This window comes from Convolutriloba macropyga, chromosome 10, assembly GCF_964194025.1.
Source record: "Convolutriloba macropyga chromosome 10, txConMacr16.3, whole genome shotgun sequence".
Classification (NCBI taxonomy): Eukaryota; Metazoa; Xenacoelomorpha; order Acoela; family Convolutidae; genus Convolutriloba; species Convolutriloba macropyga.
Genome location: NC_134477.1, coordinates 11,622,700 through 11,643,521, shown reverse-complemented (window position 1 = coordinate 11,643,521; position 20,822 = coordinate 11,622,700). Strand labels below are relative to the sequence as shown.

The window sequence follows — 20,822 nt, the reverse complement described above, 5'->3', positions numbered from 1 at the left end:
TAACAGGGGCTTGTTATGAGAAAGTTGAGTTTTTGAAACACTTTCGTATGAGATAAAAACCATTGTGCTCATTTTATTTATCGAGCATTTCTGAATTTTTTTCTGCGTCCGGTAGCAAAGTTCGTAAAACTGAAAAGGGGTATCTACAACTCGTACACATAACCGGCTGCCGTTGGACGAATCACTCTTGAACGACTCATGTGTAGCTTGCTCTGGAATTAGTAGACACAATTTCCTTGTCATCATGATCCAAAAAATGTGTTTAAACACATTTTTCGGATCATGATGACAAGGAATGTGTCATGAATTGTGTCTACTAATTCCAGAGCAAGCTACACATGAGTCGTTCAAGAGTGATTCGTCCAACGGCAGCCGGTTATGCGTTCGGGTTGTAGATACCCCTTATTCAGTTACGAACTTTGCTACCGGGACGCAGTTCAATTTCAATTCCAGTCTAGTTATCAATTTTTCCAAATTTGGCCTCAGTAAAATCAAAAGCAGGCTGATTTTTAAATTACAGAGAAAATAGTATAAAAAATTTACCTCAAAAACCACAGGATATCGCCACATGATCTCCTGCTTATGGTTAATATGAGCACACTCCATGAGCGTTTCAAGTTACGTTTACTTCCATATCTCAACAACCTGTTTTCAGTTAGATATTACTCTATGAGAACTCTGCAGAAAGTAATCCCTGACATTTTGGTACAACGAGCTGAATTAGTGGTTAAATGAAGTGTTGTTTGTTAACTATATAACTAGGATGACCGAGTCGCAATTCAAAAATTTCGCTATCAGACAAAAAACAATTCTTCATGCATCAAGATCAGGAATAACTTCTTTCTTGAACTTTTTAAAAACCCTTTTTGCGTTGGGATTGTCATGTTATAGGTGCATCACGTAAGATGGCCACATGACTCATTTACTTCCATAATTTTTTTCATTTATTTCATCAATGGGTGTAAAAAGAGACGCTTCAAACATTTTTTTTGCTCTCATCTGTATATTTGCCCCACTGATTGGTAAAACACTAATGTCCACTAAGCATAATCAAATCTGGTTTGCTATGTTTTTTATTTGGTACTCACAAAGACATTACTGGTTGGTTGCCCTTGAAAAATGTTGCCATTTTAATTTTCAGAAAAGAAAAAAAAACCTGAAATTTTTCTTCGAAGTAATTTTTTTATGCATTTTCTATGATACTTATCTAGATAGATGCAGTAACTTGGCGCTCTTTGTATTTCAACTGTTTTGAATTTCGCAGTAGTTCCTACCAATAACTTCAAGTCGTCTGCAAATAAGTAAAGTTCTGCAAAAGAGAAAACATCTGTAAGAAAAGAGAGATTAATTTTTGTCTCAGTAGCGAGCGAAGTGGGATTCCGTTTGAAATCTCCTCTACCTGTATTTTATTTGTACATCATTAAATTTTTTATTGTTTTTTTTAGATTAAAATACCAGCTACTATATGGCAAATATTTGCAGTTGTGATATTTTTCTAATTTGCCAATTTTTCCTATTTCTCTAGTTTTGCCAAAATAGTTTAATATTTCCTTGACTGCACATTCTACCAAAGAATGAACAGAGCGCTGATCAGAGCAGTTGTAGATTGATAAAAATGCTCGTATTGTGCTAGTAAGTACGCGCAAATTTGTCAGAACTTAAAATTTACATCATATTTTTTGTAATATTGGAAAAGTAGATTTCCTTTGGAAGTGGTTCCTTAAAAATTCCGGAGATTATGAAAAAAATATTGAAGTTCTCTATTTAATAATCAACCAATAAATAGCGGGGAAGCGAAGAAGCGTCAATCTTCTGTTTATAGCTCACCCTATTAAAGGTAATATAATAACACATACAGAACAATCATAGATCAAAAAAGAAAAGAATAACTTGCAATTACCTCTCATATTGGATTGATAGTTGCCGTCTATGAAATTTATCAAATCCAAAAGTGATTACTAGATAGGAGTCTTTCAATCTTTCAATTTATGGCAAATATTAGCTAGTTGCTCGATAGGCATATTCAGCTTCGGACGTAATAACTTCAAGTTGTCTCTATTTATTGTATAAATTTGAACCACAAATCTAAATGAGTCTCTCCATTTTGGTTTTACAAAATGGCTCACCCGAAATATTTGAATTTTGACATTGTGTTGATGTCCATTTTAATTTTCAGAAGGGAAAAAAACTGAAATTTTTCTTCGAAGTAATTTTATTATGCATTTTTGATGATACTTCTCTGGATAGGTGCACTTCAAGGTCTTTTTCAACAAAAAATTTCACCAAATTTTGCTCGAGACGTTTAAAAGTCCCGCTGAAACAATTTGAAAACAGTTCTCAACTGTGAGCTCCATTTGCTATACAGCAACTTGGCGCTCTTTGTGATTCAACTGTTTTGAATTTTGCAGTAGTTCCTACCAATAACTTCATGTCGTCTGCAAATAAGTAAAGTTCTGCGAAAGAGAAAATATCTGTATGAAAAGAGAGATTAAGTTTTGTCTCAGTAGTGACCGAAGTGGGATTCTGTTTGAAATCTCCTCTACCTGTAATTTATTTGTACATCATTAAATTTTTTAATGGTTTTTTTTTAGATTAAAATACCAGCTACTATATGTTAATTAATTGCAGTTGTGATATTTTTCTAATTTGCCAATTTTTCCTATTTCTCTAGTTTTGCCAAAATAGTTTAAAATTTCCTTGACTGCACATTCTAACAAAGAATGAACAGAGCGCTGACCAGAGCAGTTGTAGATTGATAAAAATGCTCGTATTGTGCTAGTAAGTACGCGCAAATTTGACAGAACTTAAAATTTACATCATATTTTTTGTAATATTGGAAAAGTAATTTTGGAAGTCGTTCCTTAAAAATTCCATAAATTATGAAAAAATTATTGAAGTTCTCTATTTAATAATCAAACAATAAATAGCGGGGATAAGCGAAGAAGCGTCAATCTTCTGTTTATAGCTCACTCTATTAAATGTAATATAATAACACATACACAACAATCATAGATCAAAAAAGAAAAGAATAACTTGCAATTACCTCTCATATTGGATTGATAGTTGCCATCTATGAAACTTATCAAATCCAACAGTGTTGACTAGATAGGATTCTTTCAGTTTTTGTCAAATGTTAGCTAGTTGCTCGATAGGCATATTCAGCTTCAGACGTAATAACTTCAAATTGTCTCAATTTATTGTATGAATTCGAACCACAAAATCAAACTGAGGCTCTCCATTTCGGTTTTACAAAATGGCTCACCCGAAATATTTGTATTTTGACCTTGTATTGCTACTGACTTTTTCTATGATTAATTCTTTGCAAAAGTTTTGTTAAGGTTGATTGTTTTTTAATTTCAAGACTAATGTTATCAGCTCATATATATGACAGTCATATACAGAGGGAACCGAGTGTTTGATAAACAGATCGCTACAGGTGTCCATTTTTTGCGGAAGTGTATTAGTTTTTTTTCTGAAGAAGAAAAATGTTTCAAACAATAATGAAGAATGATCAACAGTTCACTGCTATCATTGCTATTAACGTTAAAGCAGTTAGTAAGCAGTAAATTTAAATCTCACGACATTTTTTGACAGGAAACACTTTGGTTAGTGGTTGTTCTGTTCGTTGTTTTGAATTGGCAGTTTCAGCCCTGAATCACTGAACTTGGGTTTGGACATCTTTAATTGTAAATTTTTGTCGCATTGACCGGGACAAGGTTTTACACTGAATCCATCTCCTGATTAGCGGGGATTTTGGTGTAATGTGTATTTCACACCTAATTACATGGGAAAAGAGTGTCAGAGTGTAATTAAAAAAAAAAACTAGCATAGAGCAGTCGAAAAGTTTTCAGGAAAAATGTTGACCAAACTATGAACCAAGTTAACGCGAAATATTGACGAGGTAAAAACAACAGCAGGACAACTCTTCAATTATAACACACGGAAATGCATCAACCAGCGAACCAAACATAAGTATTCTTCGAGCAACATCAAATTTTTGATTCAAGTAACTACAGAAACGAAAAAACAAACAAAAATGTAAACCTTTCCCTGAAAATTATTTTCGTCAAAACCATAACAAACAAGATTATGGACAAAAATTGATACTACGCTTGCTAAGAGACTGAATAAAGCCACTAAACTTTTAAAAAAACCGACTATTGTTCGGCGAATTGCTCTCAGGCGACCGGCGAGCGGTTGGCTTCATCAGTAGCCCTGGCTTCATCAGTAGCCCTTAGGGTGGGGGTGGCGCAACAGTGGATTAGGGGACCGATGTGGGGGGCGGTGGGTGATGGTGTGGAATCAATTTCTACGAATCGCTCTTTACGCCATAAGTATGTTTCCAAAACAGTTTCTGTGAATAGCATACTTGGAGACCAGTGAGCTGAAGGGCTCTAGGAGAACTTAATTTCTATTGTGAGCTACCTCTTTATCCCGTTTCTGAGGCAAATGAGTCGTTTCCTAAATGGGAGACCTTGAAAGCAAATAGAAGCAACTAATCGCAAATTTAGCTTTAAATCATGGACTTAAATCATAAAATCGGAGAAAAGAGAGAGCGGTCGATGAAAAAAAAAAGAAACCCTTGAAGGAGAAAAAATATAAATCCATTCAGAAATGTTTTATTTGTTAGGTAGAAACTGCCGTACCAAACATTCAAGGATCTGATCTCCGCAGCCATATCGTCAGCTGGGCTAATTACCTAAAATAGCGCAAAAAAGCCTGTTATGAAAAGTTCAAAAACAAAAGAAAAGTAAAAAAAACCAGGGGCATACGGTATAATACGAGCCTTCAAAGGATGTTATCAGTGCCTGTATGGACAATCAAAAAGCTGTAAATTGAAACATTGCCGGAAAAATGCCGGAAAATATCCGCCGCTGACGCCCTTGATAAACATCTGGATTGGAACAAAAAAAGAAAACAAAGAAGAGGTAAAATAACCTAATTTTCTTCTTTTTTGATTGTCAAAAATGTTAAAATTTGGCGCAAAATTACGATTAGATTCTTAAAAAATACTTAATTGAGCCTCTTAAATGAAAGCTAATAGGCTGATACCAATGTCAGCTAGCAAACACTAATTAACTTAGATAACCTAATTCTCAATGACTTAATGACCACGCTTCATCGGTGTAGCCCAACTCTCTTGATTCTGATTACTTTTTGACTTTGACAGTAATAACCATATTGCGTAATTGAATGTGCCAAAGACTTTAATTCTATTCAATTGCAACAGTGGAAGAAGTAACTCAGAAGTCAAACGTGAAAATCCTGACTTATGTATAACAAAAAACGTGATCAAAAGGTAGAGCGAATTTAGAAAAGAGAGAGGGCTTAAATAATAGCGGTTGAGAGGCTAACAGCGGCAATTTAAAAAAGAGACCAATTTGGGCACTTTTTTGTTCGCGTTTTAGTAGCAAACTGCCACCACTCAGGTTCACCTGCTTGAAATTGTGGACTTTTTCCCCTCAGTACGTAATGCAACCCCGTTAAAGGGCACGTGTTCTTTCACAGTGAATCACTGTAAAAATATTGCACATGCTGTTCGATGACGTAAACAACGTATGCAATATAGTGGTGGTGTAGACGCATGTTTAAGGATCATCAAAGCTTGACAATATAGGAGCGCTGTTAAGCATTGCGCTCAAGTACGACCTACGTTTAATATAATAGATAGATATATGAGAGGGAGAGAAGGAAATGCAGAAAGAATGAGGGAATAAAGAAACAACTAAAGGAAGAAAAAACTAATGAAAGAAAAGAAATGAAGAACGTAAGAAAAGGAAAGCAAAACCTCAAAATTTTTTTACCCCCGTACATTATAAATCCTTTTCTGCCCCTACTCGGGCTTAAACCTATGACCCCTCGCTTCACAGTCATAGGTCTAATCTCTTGCGCTACAGACGCCTGTTTATTTAGCCTATCGAACTGACTACATGTGCAACTGTTTGATTCCTGTCTTCTTGTCTCGCTTGCTTTGGCTAGCTGCATTGTTATCAAGCACAAAAACATGTGCACATCAAGATCTTCCACCTGGCGGTTTTAAGCTGCATGTTTACGAATCTCAAAATTATGTGAAGATAAGAGCAATGCTAACCATTGCGCTCCAGTGCGTTTTACATTTAATATAAGAGATGGGCTACATTTAATGTAAGGCTTACATTTTATATAGAGTTGAAACACTCCTAAAAATTGACGTTTTAAACGTAAACTATGGCCATCTCAGTATAGTCATCATTTTAAGCACTTGAAGGACTCCTCAACACGGGCAAGGACCTCTAATGAAATTTAATGCCCGCTGGGGGACACCTGTTTATCCCTTTTTTTATTACAAAAACCAATAGTGTCAGACGAAAAATTGGTCCACCCACTCCGACTCCACTTTTTACACCGCCACTGTTCTATCTGTTACTCTGTCCGGGTGTTCCCACAGCAGGGCGACTCTAGAAGACCTTAGGTCCAGGGTTCCTCCAGTCATTTTGGTTGCAATTCTTGTGATTGTGGCGCTTTTTTAATTGGTTAGACGATTCGGGTAGGCTGCTGATGTTGCTGATTCTTGTTCGCACTGTTGCTGAAAAAATGCTCACTTCAAAATTTTTAGCTGCTCAAAAAAATGGAAAACTCGTGAAACAAAAAACGGAGCCTCTTGGTTTGAGAAATCATACAGTTTATAGATAGTTCAATCTTTCAATTTTTTTTACGAAGAAAAAGCAGACTAGCAACTAAGAAATACTCTCAACCAAAGATGTATTACACAAACTCTAATGCAGTCTGCTCAATTGAGTATCTAGACCAAGAAAGCAAATAATTGACGCCATCAGAATTCACGTGAACGCAAAAGTACCAACATTGCCGGTATAATGCCGTAGAACAAACGCAGTGGACCCCCTTGGTGCCTATGACATTTGAAAGGAAGATAAAAACTACTAAAATGAATGAAAAAAGAATGGAAGAAAAGACAGCTAAATCTTGTTTTTTTTTACCCCAGTATATTATGCATCCTTTTCCACCCCTACTCGGGCTTCAATCCATGCCCCCTCGTTTCACAGTCATAGTTATAATCCCTTGCACTACAGACGCTTGTTTCTTTGCCTATTGAATTGACTATATACGCAAATTTTTGGTCAGTGGCTTCTTGTCTTGGATGTTTTTGCTAAGCTGCATTGTTAATAAGCATAAAATATGTGCATAACAGGATCCTAAGGCTGGTGGTTGTAAGCTGCATGTTTAAGATAGCAAAAACATGTGAAGATAGGAGCGCTGTTAACCATTGCGCTCCAGTGCGACTTACATTTAATATAAGACATTGGGCTCAAACACTCCTAAAAATTGTGCTTTTAACCGTATGATATGGCCTTCCCAGTATATTTATCACACTAAGCACTTGAAGAACTCCTAAACGCGGCCAAGGGCCTCTAATGAAAATTAATGGCCGCAGGGAGCTACCTGTTTGACCCATTTTTATCACGAAAAGTCAATAGCGTCAGACGAAAAATCGGTCAAGCGAAAAATTGCATAAAAAAACCAACAGGACCCGTATAATTGCTACAAATGTCGTTTGAGAGCAATTAAAACTAACACCTGTTAACAAACAACAATGATGCTATCGAAAGCAAAAATACGCTTTACGGAACTTCGGGTAGTTTCCCAAAATTGGGAATCAAACACGAAGGAAAATTTAAAAAATTCCTTCCCGGGCCGAGTTTTGGCGGGGAATTTTCGTAAGAAATGCGGTGAAATGCGGTGAAAATAAACAATTTTCACCGCGTATTTCTTACATCTTTTTGCGGTGATTGCGGTGAATGCGGTGAATGCGGTGATTCGCGGTGAAATATTTATTTTCGCCGCGTTCTCAGTATTCTTAAAAAAAAGAATCGTCCCAACATTCTCTCGCCTCCTGCAAGCCTTCAACAGCTTAATCCACTGCGCCCACTGTTTCTTACATCTTTGAAACTTCTTGTGAATTTAAATCAGATTGAGTAAATTTTGGAGATCATATGCGGCGAATTTTTGTAAGAAATGCGGTGAATTTTGCGGTGAATATTTGTAAGAAATGTGGTGAAATGTGTTGAATTATTTTTTTCACCGCATTCACCGCTTCACCGCACTTCCTACATTAGTTTGCCACAAAAGTCGATGCGGTGAATATTTGTAAGAAATGCGATGAGTTTTGCCGTGAATTTTTCTAAGAAATGCGGTGAAATATTTATTTTCACCGCATTCTCTGCAATCACCGCATTTCTTACACAAATTCACCGCATTCACCGCATTTCTTACAAAAATTTACCCGAAAAACTTCGATCCGGGTTAAAAACACCAACCATTTGAGGATCCTGAACTTCGTGATGGCAATTCTGGAGGCCTCTGTTCCGCCATGGATTCCGCAAGCATTCCTTTTATGCTGCACAGATTCTCAAACACATCCGTCGATCCGTTACTTCCTCCGCTTCCACCCAATCTGACTCCACTGTTTTCCCCGCCACTGTTTTTTCTGTTACTCTGTCCAGGAGTTCCCACAGCTGGGCGACTGTAGAAGACATTAGGTCCAAAGTTCCTCCAGTCGTTTTGGTTCCGATTCTTGTGATTGTGGCGTCTTCTCAATTGGTTAGAGGATGCGGGTAGGCTTCTGAAAGCTTGTACTCTGTTTCGCTTCATGTTTTGAACTGTTGCTGAAAAAATACTCACTTCAAAATTTTTAGCCGCTCAAAAAATTTGAAAACTGATGATACAAAAACTGGAGCCTCTTGGGTTGAGAAAGCGTACAAGTTATAGACAGTTCAAGTTTTCGTCCTTTTCGAGCCATAACTTTTTAAACGAAACATTAGCGCCACATGAAATACTCTCAACCGAAGTTGGATTAATGGGATGTAATTTCCCACAAAGTACACAGAAACTCCACAAATCCAACTTTAGTTAAACAATAGGAGTAGTTATTACTTACAGATTAAAAATTGTTTCACCTTCTCCTTTGGAGCAGGCTTGGAAAAAGAGAATAATCTCAAGTTGTCCCCCCACACGGAAAACTTTAGTATGCAAACAATTCAATTTCTATGGAATTGATCTACAATCGTCCGATTAAAAAAAAGTTATTTAAAATCACTCATTAGTAAATTAAGTTTGAATACAGTTTCGTCAACTTCACACGTCCAGGAGTCATATAGAACAATTCCTGCGGCTTTAACTTTCTTTGTTGAAAGCTCGGTAAAGAGGTCACTCAGTTTTTCAACGCCAAGCCTGTATAAAAATGGTTGCAGTACAGGGCAATCGTCAAAAAAGTGTTCCAGGTTTTCGAAAGCGGAATCGCAAAAAGAACATATAGGATTGCTTTTCAAACCCCGATTCCAAAGAACTTCTTTTTCCGGAACGCAATTGTATAGTAATTTGAAAAAGATATTTTTCTCAAAGCCCGATAATTTATTTTGACTCCAAAGCCATTTTGTAATTTTACCAAAATCCTGTTTTCTTAGTTCCATTTTATCGGAGCTTTTCGCAGTACGCTTTTCCCAGCTTCCATCGTTCCTATACATTTCATCGAGAAATTGTTCAACGTTCCTCTGTCTATAAAAGCGTGTCACATGAAAAATTTTTGCGTTCTGTTTGATCCAAATATTCTGACCTTGTAGAAATAAGGAGAACCGGGCGCTCTTCACTTCGCTCAAAAGATGCCGTATCGACCGGTTCCTATTTTGCCATTTTATAAGAAGATTTGATTTACAATTGGCATCCTCCCCAAATAGACAATTTTTAATATCAATTGTTTGCTGCAAGAATTTTCAGTCTTAAGTTTGGCCAGCCAATTCTACCGTGGGTAACTTTACGTTGAAGATGGCAGGAGCGACTTCCGTTTTCTTCCCTTCGCCCCAAAGTGCTTTCAAACTTAGAGATTGAAATTTTTCAATTAAAGTCCTTGGTACCTTAATGTGTCTTGCAATATTCATTAAGCGCGATACACAAAAAGTATTCATAACAATTGTTTTCGCTCTCAAACTCATGAACTTAGTGAAGAATTTCTCGCTATCGCTCAAAATTTTCTCCAGTAACTTAATATTTTCTTCGTAAGCTTCCAAAGTAAGGCCATGGTATAAACCCAAGATTTTGATTTTTGATGTAGTTCCTACTCTTTCGTCTGCTCATAGAAGTTGGCTTTTATTGCGATTTACTTTGAACTGAGTTCCACGACAAAAAATTTTATTTTTGCGAACAAGTTGTCTATATCGATTTTGTGCAGGAAAACAGTTACATCATCAGCGTATGCCACTACTCGTCTGGACACTGCATATATTGACCAAGGATGATTCCGCAAAATATCAAGCAGGGGCTCTAGGGCAACAATGAAAAGGAGCGCTGACAGCGGACACCCCTGCCTGACGCCCCTTCTCAGCCTTATTCTTTTAGTTAGGTACCCGTTTACACTGATATGGGCTTGCGTTTTTGAGTAGAGGCGTTCACACTAAATTTTCAGGGAAATTCATCTTTCGTAAGATGTGAAATAAGTACACCCTGTCAACACGGTCGAAAGCTTTTGAAAAGTCGATGCTTACTACACATTCATTGTCCATAAGAGAATCGACACCGCTTTTTAGATCATTGATGGCAACATGGATATTTGTGCTGGGAAGATAGGCATATTGATCACTTTCAATGATTTGTGCAAGCACTTGCTTGAACCGATTCGCAATCAGATGTGAGACGATTTTTTGATCCGTATTGATAAGACTTATTGGTCGAAAACCGGAAGCATCTTTTATCCCCTCTTGCTTCGGTAATAGCTTGATAATGGCATTGTAAAAGGCGAATGGAAATTCCTTGCCATCTAGTATTGCCTGAAAAATAGGACACAGAATAGTAGAAAAAGTTTTCCTGTGATAAAGATATAATTCAGCTGTGAGGCCGTCTAGACCAGGACTGGTGGAAATATTCAAACTGTTTATTGCTCTTTTTACCTCTAAACGCGTAATCTTTGTTCAGCAGGATATTGTTATTAAGCCCCCACACTCCACAACCTACATCAAGATTGTCTCCTATGTGCAAAGTTCCCTCCACACAGTGGTGATCACTCAACTCGGTTGCTATGGTATTGACGTCTCTAAAACTTTCAAGGTTGTTTCAGAAAATATAATCAATTATTGTCTGCGTTCCTGTTTTTTGCATTTATGTGTAAATCTGTTTTCTCCAAATTTCAAGGCTACGTCGTCCATCAAAAATATGCTAAGGATTGGGCTTATTCTTTTGAAGATCTGGATGTGCATGTCTTTGGTCACTGTTCCCTCGCAGATTTTTCCATCGCGGTCTCTTTTCAAATTTGAGAACGCGTTAAAGTCTCCAAGAAGAATTATGTTTTTCTCAAAGACATTCTCTATGTTTGCAATCGAATCACTCAGTAATTGACTTGCTTTCGTGTATTCGGAAGTTTTAATGTTTGTATTTAAAATACATAGGATCAAATCAATAAAAGTAGTAACAATGCACAAGTCAGTACTGCTTGTGCGCTTAAAAGTTAACCTATCATTCCAAAAAGTTAGCAGTCCGCCACTACGGCCAGTGCTGGGCATAAAGTGATAATTCAAAAAATACAAGATTGAACAAATGTCTTCGCTTAGTACCTCCGTTTTTACCTCTTGAAAACAAAAGATACGAAGTAATCTAAATGTTGATTTAAAAATCTTAGCAGTTTTGTGCCTTTAAGCAGGCCACAACAGTTCCAAGTCGTAATCTTAATTTTCATTTGTGTCTATCTCTTCTAGTTCTAATAACATTGGAGGCCTCCCTGTTGTGGTTGCGATTTTAATTTTGTTTTTCGTGCGACCACTTCTTCGTATCTTTCCTATTGATTCGAAGTTTGTTTGCTCTGCTTGATCTGTATTGCTGGCGACAGTACTGCCCCCTTTTTCTGTCTCATCGCTTTCTATCGCGTTTAAGGTTGTCTGATTAAACTGCTTTTTACTTTGTAGAGAAGGACTGGATGCTTTCGTGGCTTGCGTTTCATTCTGTGTTCTGCTCGCAGCATTGTGGTTTTCATCTTTTCTCATTTGTGCTTTTTTTTCTTTCATGCGCTCTCTTACTTCTGCAGTAATTTTCGTGGTGTCCTTTAAAAGGCATTTCTCGTTCTTTGTAGAAGTTGCATTCCAATAAGCTAGGAATATTTGCAAAAAATTCGAATTCGCCCATTGAGAATGCCCGAGTACAATTTGTGTTTGCCCATTCCTTCAACATCTCCTGGTGTTGCGCTGACTCGACAACAATTTTAGCTTGCGCTGTGCCAGTGAAATAGCAGCCAACGTCTTCACTTTTGAATCGTTGTTTCTTGATTGGAGCTAATAACCTCGTATCAGGGCGCCCAAGTTGATCACTTATTGCAGTATCGAGTAGAAAGTGTGGTATATTACGGAGATGTAGGGTTGTCTCCTGTGGATAGCTGTTAGGTATGTTTTCTCTTGGCCCCCAAGCACTTAAGTGCTTTCCCCTAACATCTATTCCACGCATCTTGCGTTCTGATATTGATTGTCTCATTGTTGGAGGTGCTAATAGCCGGACTGCGTGAAGCTTCTTCCCATCTGATTTCTCTATGATAGTTTTCAATACTGTTATGTTATTCTTTTCCGCTTCAGGTAGACTTTTCCTGATTTTCATTTCTGTTTCTCGAAATAAAAGTTCTTGTTGTTCTCTATTTAGAAAGATTTCGCGAGTGAAAGGCATGATAAATTCAACTTTCAGAACAATTGGAGGCTTGATTTGGGCTTTTGAAGCAGCCTTTTCTGCAAAGGATCCTGCTTTGGGGGGCGAAACCGTACCCTGAAAGGAGCAATTTGTTGGTTATTTCTGTCATGAATGCGGCTTTGTTATATGCTCTGTTCGTAAATTGTTCTTTTCGTTATAAATTTTCGTGCAAAAGTTGTAGCACACAACAGCCAGTGATACGATGAAGTCGGGGGTAAGCGGGGTTAATCGGGGGGAAGCGGGGTAAAACAAAAACTAAAGAAAGGGTAAAACTAAAGGAAAAGGAAGCAATATCCATTTAGTCTTTTCCCGGAGAGCCGGGGTAACGAACCTACCCCGGTCTGCGCTTGCTACCATCAGACTAACTCTGAATTTGGGTGGCGGTGCGTTCCTACTGTGCTATCGGAGCTGTTTATTTATTTAATTAAATGTAAATATAAACTCAAAGTAACAAGCGAACGTTTTACGTTGGAGTATTGGAATAGTATTCACACTGTAAAGTTCACGCTGTAAGGTTCACACGTAATAAGACAAGTTTAAAACCACGCTTTGGTTTAAACGCGCTTTAAAACACGAGCTGCTAAAAGGCGAAAGTTTTTCACGAAAAAAATGGCAATTCTGGAGACCTCTGTTCCGCCATGGCTTCCGCCAGCATTCCTTTTATGCTGCACAGATTCTCAAACACATCAGTCGATCCGTTACTTACTCCGCTTCCACCCAATCCGACTCCACTGTTTTCACCGCCACTGTTTTTTCTGTTACTCTGTCCAGGAGTTCCCACAGCTGGGCGACTGTAGAAGACATTAGGTCCAAAGTTCCTCCAGTCGTTTTGGTTCCGATTCTTGTGATTATGGCCGCGCCTTCTCACTTGGTTAGAGGATGCGGGTAGGCTGCTGAAAGCTTGCACTCGTTGCTTCTGAAAGCTTGCACTCGAGGATGCGGGTTTTACTTCTTGTTCGCACTGTTGCTGAAAAAATACTCACTTCAAAATTTTTAGCTGCTCAAAAAATTTGAAAACTGATGATACAAAAAATGGAGCCTCTTGAGTTGAAAAAAGCATACAAGTTATAGATAGTTCAATTATTCGTCCTTTTCTAGCCATAATTTTTTAAACGAAACATTACCGACTAGCGCCGTATGAAATACTCTCAACCGAAGTTGGAGTAAAGCCCAGGTTGAGGTCGCGCTCGAAATCGCCTCTGATCAGACCGTCCCAGACAAGTGGGACCTCTGATCAGACCGTCCCAGACCGAAGTGACCTCTGATCAGACGAGTATGCGCTCGAAGATCATTATTTGCTCGAAGTGCGCTCGAAGCCGCCTCTGATCAGACGAGTTCCAGACCGAAGTGAATCCTGATTAGACAAGTTCCAGACCATTGTCCAGACGAGTTCCAGACCATTGTCCAGACTAAAGTGCGCTCAAAATATTGTCCCAGACTAAAGTGCGGTCGAAATCACCTCTGATCAGACAAAAGTGCGCTCGAAATAGTCTGATCAGAGAATGATTTTGAACATGAACAAATCTCTCAATATCGTTATAATATATTCATTTCATCTATCATTTTATCAATCTTTTATTCAACTAACAAAAAACCAATCCTGAAAGTATTGTTAATGAAGTAAATTGAAAAAAAAATGACCAAACAAAATTACTGAGTATGCCATTTTTTTAAGCTTTTAACTGAAAAAATGAACTTAGACAGCTCTGCATAAAAACGTCCTGATCTACTTTGATACAAAATCTTTTCTTGAGGGTACCGGCAGTTGTTATCAGCTGGACCCCTTGGTTCTGATCAAACCCATCAGATTTTAAGATGAAGTTCCGATCAGAATGCTGTTTTATTGTTGACTCTTACCCGAGACAACAAAAGTCAGTAAGAAAACAAAAAAAATTGAAAAAAAATTTCGCTCGAATTGGTCTCTGCTCAGACTAGTGTGCGCTCGAATCGGCCTCTGATCAGACTAGTGTGCGCTTGAAACTGCCTCTGATCAGACCGTCCCAGACCAAAGTGACCTCTGATCAGACAAGTTCCAGACCATTGTCCAGACAAAAGTGCGCTCGAAGCCTTTTCCAGACCATGTAATTCGAGCGCACCGGGAACATGTGTGCGCTCGAAACTCGTCTGATCAGGCGTCACTTCGGTCTGGCCACCTCGACCTGGGTGGGATGTAATTTACCACAAAGTACAGAAACTCCACAAATCCAACTTTAGTTAAACAAGAGTATTTATTGCTGAGAGATGCAAAATTGAGCGACCTGCTCCTTTGGAGCAGGCTTGGAAAAAGAGAATAATCTCAAGTTGTCCCCCCACACGGAAAACTTTAGTAAAAGGCGAAAGTTTTTCACGAGTAAATGCGGGGAGACCAGAGGTATAATTTCAATCTGTGCCTCCATTTCGAATTTGTTGATAGCTAAGTCAGAAAGCCCGGACAATTTTCAGCTTCTCCAAAACTGAGGCATTTTATGAACACCAGCTTCCCCATCTTCACCTTTCAGAAACCGGCAGAGCCGGGACTTTAAAAATTACTCAAAACCTTCAGTTTAGCCCCATTTTGTGCCCCTGAATAGAATAAATTACTTGAACAAGAACACAATATGACTTGATAGCGCTGGACTTGTGTACAGACCAGCTCTTTTATCCAATACAACTCAAAACCAATAAAATTCAAATCCATTATATAATAGATACAGACTCGCGCCAGCTTGTTCTATTTTATTTAACGATAACAAAAGGAAAAGGCTCAAATACAATATATAAACAGAATGCTCGTTGAAGCACTCCCCAGAGATTACGTCAAGTCCTGTAACTCATGTTATTGTATACCCCTGTGGACCCGTATAAATTTCATGCACTCATCATAACAAATAACTTCATGTGAACGAACTTCTTGATTGCGGTGCATTTCTAATTGAGTACTTGATAAATTACCCCTCAATTTGAAAATTAGTTCAATAATTCTGGAATTCACCGTGTTGAGCTATGTGTTTCGGAACCAAACAAATGACGTAAAACTTCCTTTTGGCACTAGAGATCCTAGGTACCTAGTTTGGCTGTCAAAAGTCTTACTAGGATCTTTTAGGCCACCCCCTCGCCATTACAAAGCCAATCTTTGCGATAAAATAGCACATAGTTATATGGCATATAGGGGTGAAAACAGTGAATTTACCCACTAAGCCTAGTAGATAAAAGGACGACAAAGCTCACCATCCTACATTACCTACCATCACCAACGTCGTCCATGGCATCATGGAAGTCATCTGTTGGCTGGTTGGAGTCACTCTCGAGAGAGAGTTCAAAGCCTCATCCCAAGTTAGCATCCTCGCCCCAGCTGGACATATCGTCAATCGATACTGTACTCGCGTAGAAGACAGAATATCGCAGCTGAAAAGTGTTATGAATTCTGCCGTCGCATTTCGCAGACAATTGAAGCTCAGTTATAGTTCCACTACTGATTAAAAATTCAAAGATGTTCAAACAATTGATGATCTGACAAAAGAGTCCACGAAACAGAGTGCTCAAACCGTGTTTGTTTCGACAAAGTGACTCAATAATAATCTTCCTTATTAAAAAAAACTCTGATGCAGCCTGTTCAATTGAGTATCTTGACCAAAAGAACAAATAATTGTCGCCATCAGAATTCACTTGAACGCAAAAATACCAACATAGCCGTCATATTGCCGTTTTTTCATGTTAAAAAAGTTTTAATTTAATGTTCTAATATTTATTTTAAAACTAATTAAAGACAAACTGTACCCGGCAGATTGACGGAAAACAGCAACCCAAAACCCCGGTTGTATGGTTGAAAAAACGGAACATAACTTAAATTGATTGGTACAAAAAACATCTTCAAAGTGCGAGTCATTTTGATTGTATTTCGTAGTTACGCATGTTATTAAACCAAGGTAACTATTATACTTGTCTCTCAATGAGCATATACAGAGATTGGCATCAAAAACAGTTAATGGAATACCTGGTAACTAAGACTAATAAGAACCCAGCAGACTAAAAAAAAAGTTCAAATACAGAGCATCTAAAACGGTTCATCACGGGTTATCTCGTTTCTATTGTGATTTCGTTTTTCGATACTGACTATGTTCATTAAAGGTAGCGTTGCTGAACAACTGCTGTCTAAAAAATTCCGGGAGAATTATAAAAAGTTGAAAATAGCATAGAGCAGCCGAAAAGTTTTCCGGCAAAATATTGACTAAACTGTGAACCAAGGTAACGCGAAATATTGAAGAGGTAAAAACAACAGCAGGACAACTCTCCAATTATAACACACGGAAAAGCATTAACCAACAAACTCAACATAAGTAACATCATATTTTGAGTCAAGTAACTACAGAAACGTAGACACGCAAAAGCAAACAAAAATGAAAACCTTTCTCTGAAAATCATCGTCGTCAGAACCATAACAAACAATACGATTTTCAATAACAATTGATACTACGCGTGCTAAGAGACTGAATAAAGCCACTAAATTTTAAAAAAAATCCGACTAAGGTCCAGCAAATTCCTCTCAAGCGACCGGCGAGCGGTTGGCTTCGTCAGTAGCCCTGGTTTAGTGAGGTTCAGTTTGGCTTTATTAAAAGGGAGTGAGGTGAGTGCTGCAGGGGCTGTACCCCAAGGGTCGGGGATGGCGCAACAGTGTATTGGAGGGACCGATGTGGGGGTGGTGGGTGATGGTGTGGAATCAATTTCTAAGAACCGCCCTTTGCACCATAAGTATGTCTCCACAATAGTGTCTGTGAATAGTATACTTGGAGAACAGTGAACTGAATGGCTCTAACAGAACTTAATCTCCATTGTGCACTACCTCTTTATCCTTTTTCTGAGACAAATGGGTCACTTCTTAAATGGAAGACTTCTTAATTTGAAGTCGAATGGATCAGACGAAAAATGGGTCGAGGAAAAAACTGTAGACTTAAGCAAAATGCTACTATCTGAAGCAAAAGCTTTAAATCATGGACTTAAAACATAAAATCGGAGAAAAAACGAAACCCATAAAGGAGAAAAATTATAAATCCTTTAAGAAATGTTTTATTTGTTAAGTAGGAACTGCCGTACCAAACATTCAAGGATCTGATCTCATCAACCATTTAAAAAGCATGGGTAATTGATCAAAGCAGCGCAAAGAAGCCTGTTCTGAAAAGTTCAAAAACAAAGGAAAAGTACAAAAAAAGCCATGGGCATACGGTATAATACGAGCATTCAAAGGATGTTATCATTTCCTGTATGGCAATGAGTAAGCTGTAATATGAAACATAGCCGGGGGATTGCCGGAAACTATGCGCCGCTGACGCCCTTGATGAACATCTGGATTAAAACAAAAAAAAAACAAAAAAAGAAGAGATAAATTCACCAAATTTTCTTCTGTTTTTTTTTCATTGTCATAAAAGGTTCTAATTTGGCTCGAAATTCCAATTAGATTCTGAAACTATACTTAATTCAGCTTCTGAAATGAAAGCTAATAAGCTTAATACCAATGTCAGCTAGTAAACACTAATGAACTTCGATAACCTAATTCTCAATGGCTTAATGACCGGGCTTCATCGGCTTATCCCGCCTTTTTTTATTCTTTTTTAAATTTTTAGATTTTGACAGTAATCACCACATCGCGTAATTGAGTTTGTGAAAGACATTCAAATCCATTCAGTTGAAACAGTGAGTGAAGGAAGACAGAATTCACAAGTGAAAGTCCTGACTTATAAAAAACGGAAAATGTGATCAAAGGGTAAAGGAAAAAGGATAAGGCCTAAAAAATAGCCGTTGAATAGTAGACAGTGGCTATTAAAAAATGAGATCAATTTGGGCTTTTCATTTGGGTCTTAGTAGCAAACGGCCATCACTCAGCTTCACCTGCTGAGAAATATGGTATTTTTTCCATTTGTGATCCATCAGTACGTAATGCAACCCCGTTAAAGAGCACGTGTTCTTGCGTAGCAAGTCACTGTAAAACATAATATTGCGCCTGTTGTTGGATGGCGTAAATAACCTATGCAATATAGTGGTGGTGTAGATGCGTGTTTAAGGATCGTTAAAGCATAAAAATATCGGTGCACTGTTAAGCATTGCGCTCAAGTACAGCATACATCTAATATAATAGATAAATAGATGACAGGGAGAAAACGAAATGCAGGAAAAATGAGAAAATAAAGAAAGCACGAAAGGAAGGACAGAAGAATAAGACAGTTAAGTCTGAATTCTCTTTTTAACCCAGTATATTTTTACAATTTTTTTCACCCCTACGCGGGCTTCAATCCAAGCCCCCTCACTTCACAGCCATAGGTGTAATACCTTGCGCTACAGACGCCTGTTTCTTTTGCCTATTGAACTGAATATATACGCAAGTTTTTTGTACTCGGCTTCTTGTCTCGGTTGTTTTTGCTAAGCTGCATTATTAACAAGCGCAAAAACAGGCGCAAAAACAAGCGCAAAAACATGTGCATGTTTGAGGATTGCAAAAACTTGTGAAGATAGGAGCGCTGTTAACCATTGCGCTCCAGTGCGACTTACATTTAATATAAGAGATTACACTGTCATTAAATTATTTTCTCCACACTCTTTACACTCTTTGCCAAACGTGTAACATAGGGTGGACTCAAAGAAAACATGGACAATGAGCCAGCTGTAAAATGAAACAAAGCCGGAAGTTTGACTGAAAGTATACGCCATTGATGCATATGAGGATTGAAACCGAAAATGAAAATAAGGAAGATATAAATTGACCGAATTTTCTTCTGTTTTTTTTTTCATTGTCAAAAAAATGTTCTAATTTGGCGCGCAATTTCAATTAGATTCTAAAACTATACTCAATTCAGCTTCTGAATTGAAAGCTAATAAGCTCAATACCAATCTCAGCTAGCAAACACTAATGAACTTGCTTAACCTAATTCTCAATGGCTTAATGACCGCGCCTCATTGGTTTATCCCGTCTCTTTTGATTTTGATTTCTTTTTGATTTTGACAGTAATCACCATATTGCGTAATTGGATGCGTCAAAGACTTTAAAATGAATTCAGTTGAAACAATGAGTGAAGTAAGTCAGAAGTCAAACGTGAAAATCCTGAATTATGTAAACCGAAAATCGTGATCAAAAGGTGGAGCAAACTTTTAAAAAACGGAGAGGGCTTGAATAATAGCCGTTGAGAATCTGACAGCGGCTATTAAAAATGAGACCAATTTGGGCTTCCCATTCGAATTTTATAAGCGAACGGCCATCACTCAGGTTCACCTGCTTAAAACTTTGGGATTTTTTCCATTTGTGCGCCCTCAGTACGTAATGCAACCGCGTTAAAGAACACGTGTTCTTACATAGTAAGTCACTGTATAATATTGCACATGCTTTTGGAGCATGCATGTTTGAGGATCATCAAAATTTGAAAATATAGGAGCGCTCATGTAGAAATTACGTTTAATATAACAAAAAACAGAGAGGGAGAGAATGAAATGCCAAAAGAAAAAGGGAATAAAGAAAGAACGAAAAGAAGATAAAAATTAATGACAGAAAAAAAAGAAGTGCGGAAGAAAAAGACAGCTAAATCTCAAATTTTTTACCCCAGTACATTATGCATCCTTTTCCGCCACTACTCGGGCTTAAACCTGTGACCCCTCGCCTCACAGTAATAGGTCTAATCCGTTGCGCTACAGACGCCTATTTTTTAGCCTTTTGAACTGACTATTCGCAAGTTTTTGGACATTGGCTTCTTGTCGCGATTGTTTTTGCTGAGCTGCCTTGTTAACAAGCCGAAAAATATGTGCAGAGGAGAATGGCAAGCATTTTGGTGTAGACTGCATGTTTAAGGATCGTTAAAGCATGAGAAGATAGGAGCGCTAATAAGCATTACGCTCAAGTGCGACTTACATTTATTATTATAGATAGTTAGATGAGGGGGAGAGAATGAAATACAGAACGAATGACGGAATAAAGAAAAAAGGAAAGAAAGATATAAAAAACTAATAAATGGAAAGAAATGAAGAACTGAAGAGAAAGACAGCTAAATCTCATTTTTTTCACCCCAGTACATTATGCATCCTTTTCCGCCCCTACTCGGGCTTGAATCTATGCCTCCTTGCTTCACACTCATAGGTCTAGTCCCTTGCGCTAC

At 37.9% G+C, this 20,822-nt stretch overlaps 1 non-coding gene and 1 pseudogene across 1 annotated transcript; one reads left to right on the top strand and one right to left on the bottom strand.

Moving 5' to 3' along the window:
• LOC142348566 (dynein axonemal heavy chain 7-like) overlaps nucleotides 1-20,822 on the top strand; it is a 460,211-nt pseudogene that overhangs the window by 66,270 nt on the left and 373,119 nt on the right.
• LOC142348857 (U5 spliceosomal RNA) lies at nucleotides 14,968-15,084 on the bottom strand. Its single transcript, XR_012760786.1, has one exon. It is a non-coding gene; the product is annotated as a U5 spliceosomal RNA (small nuclear RNA).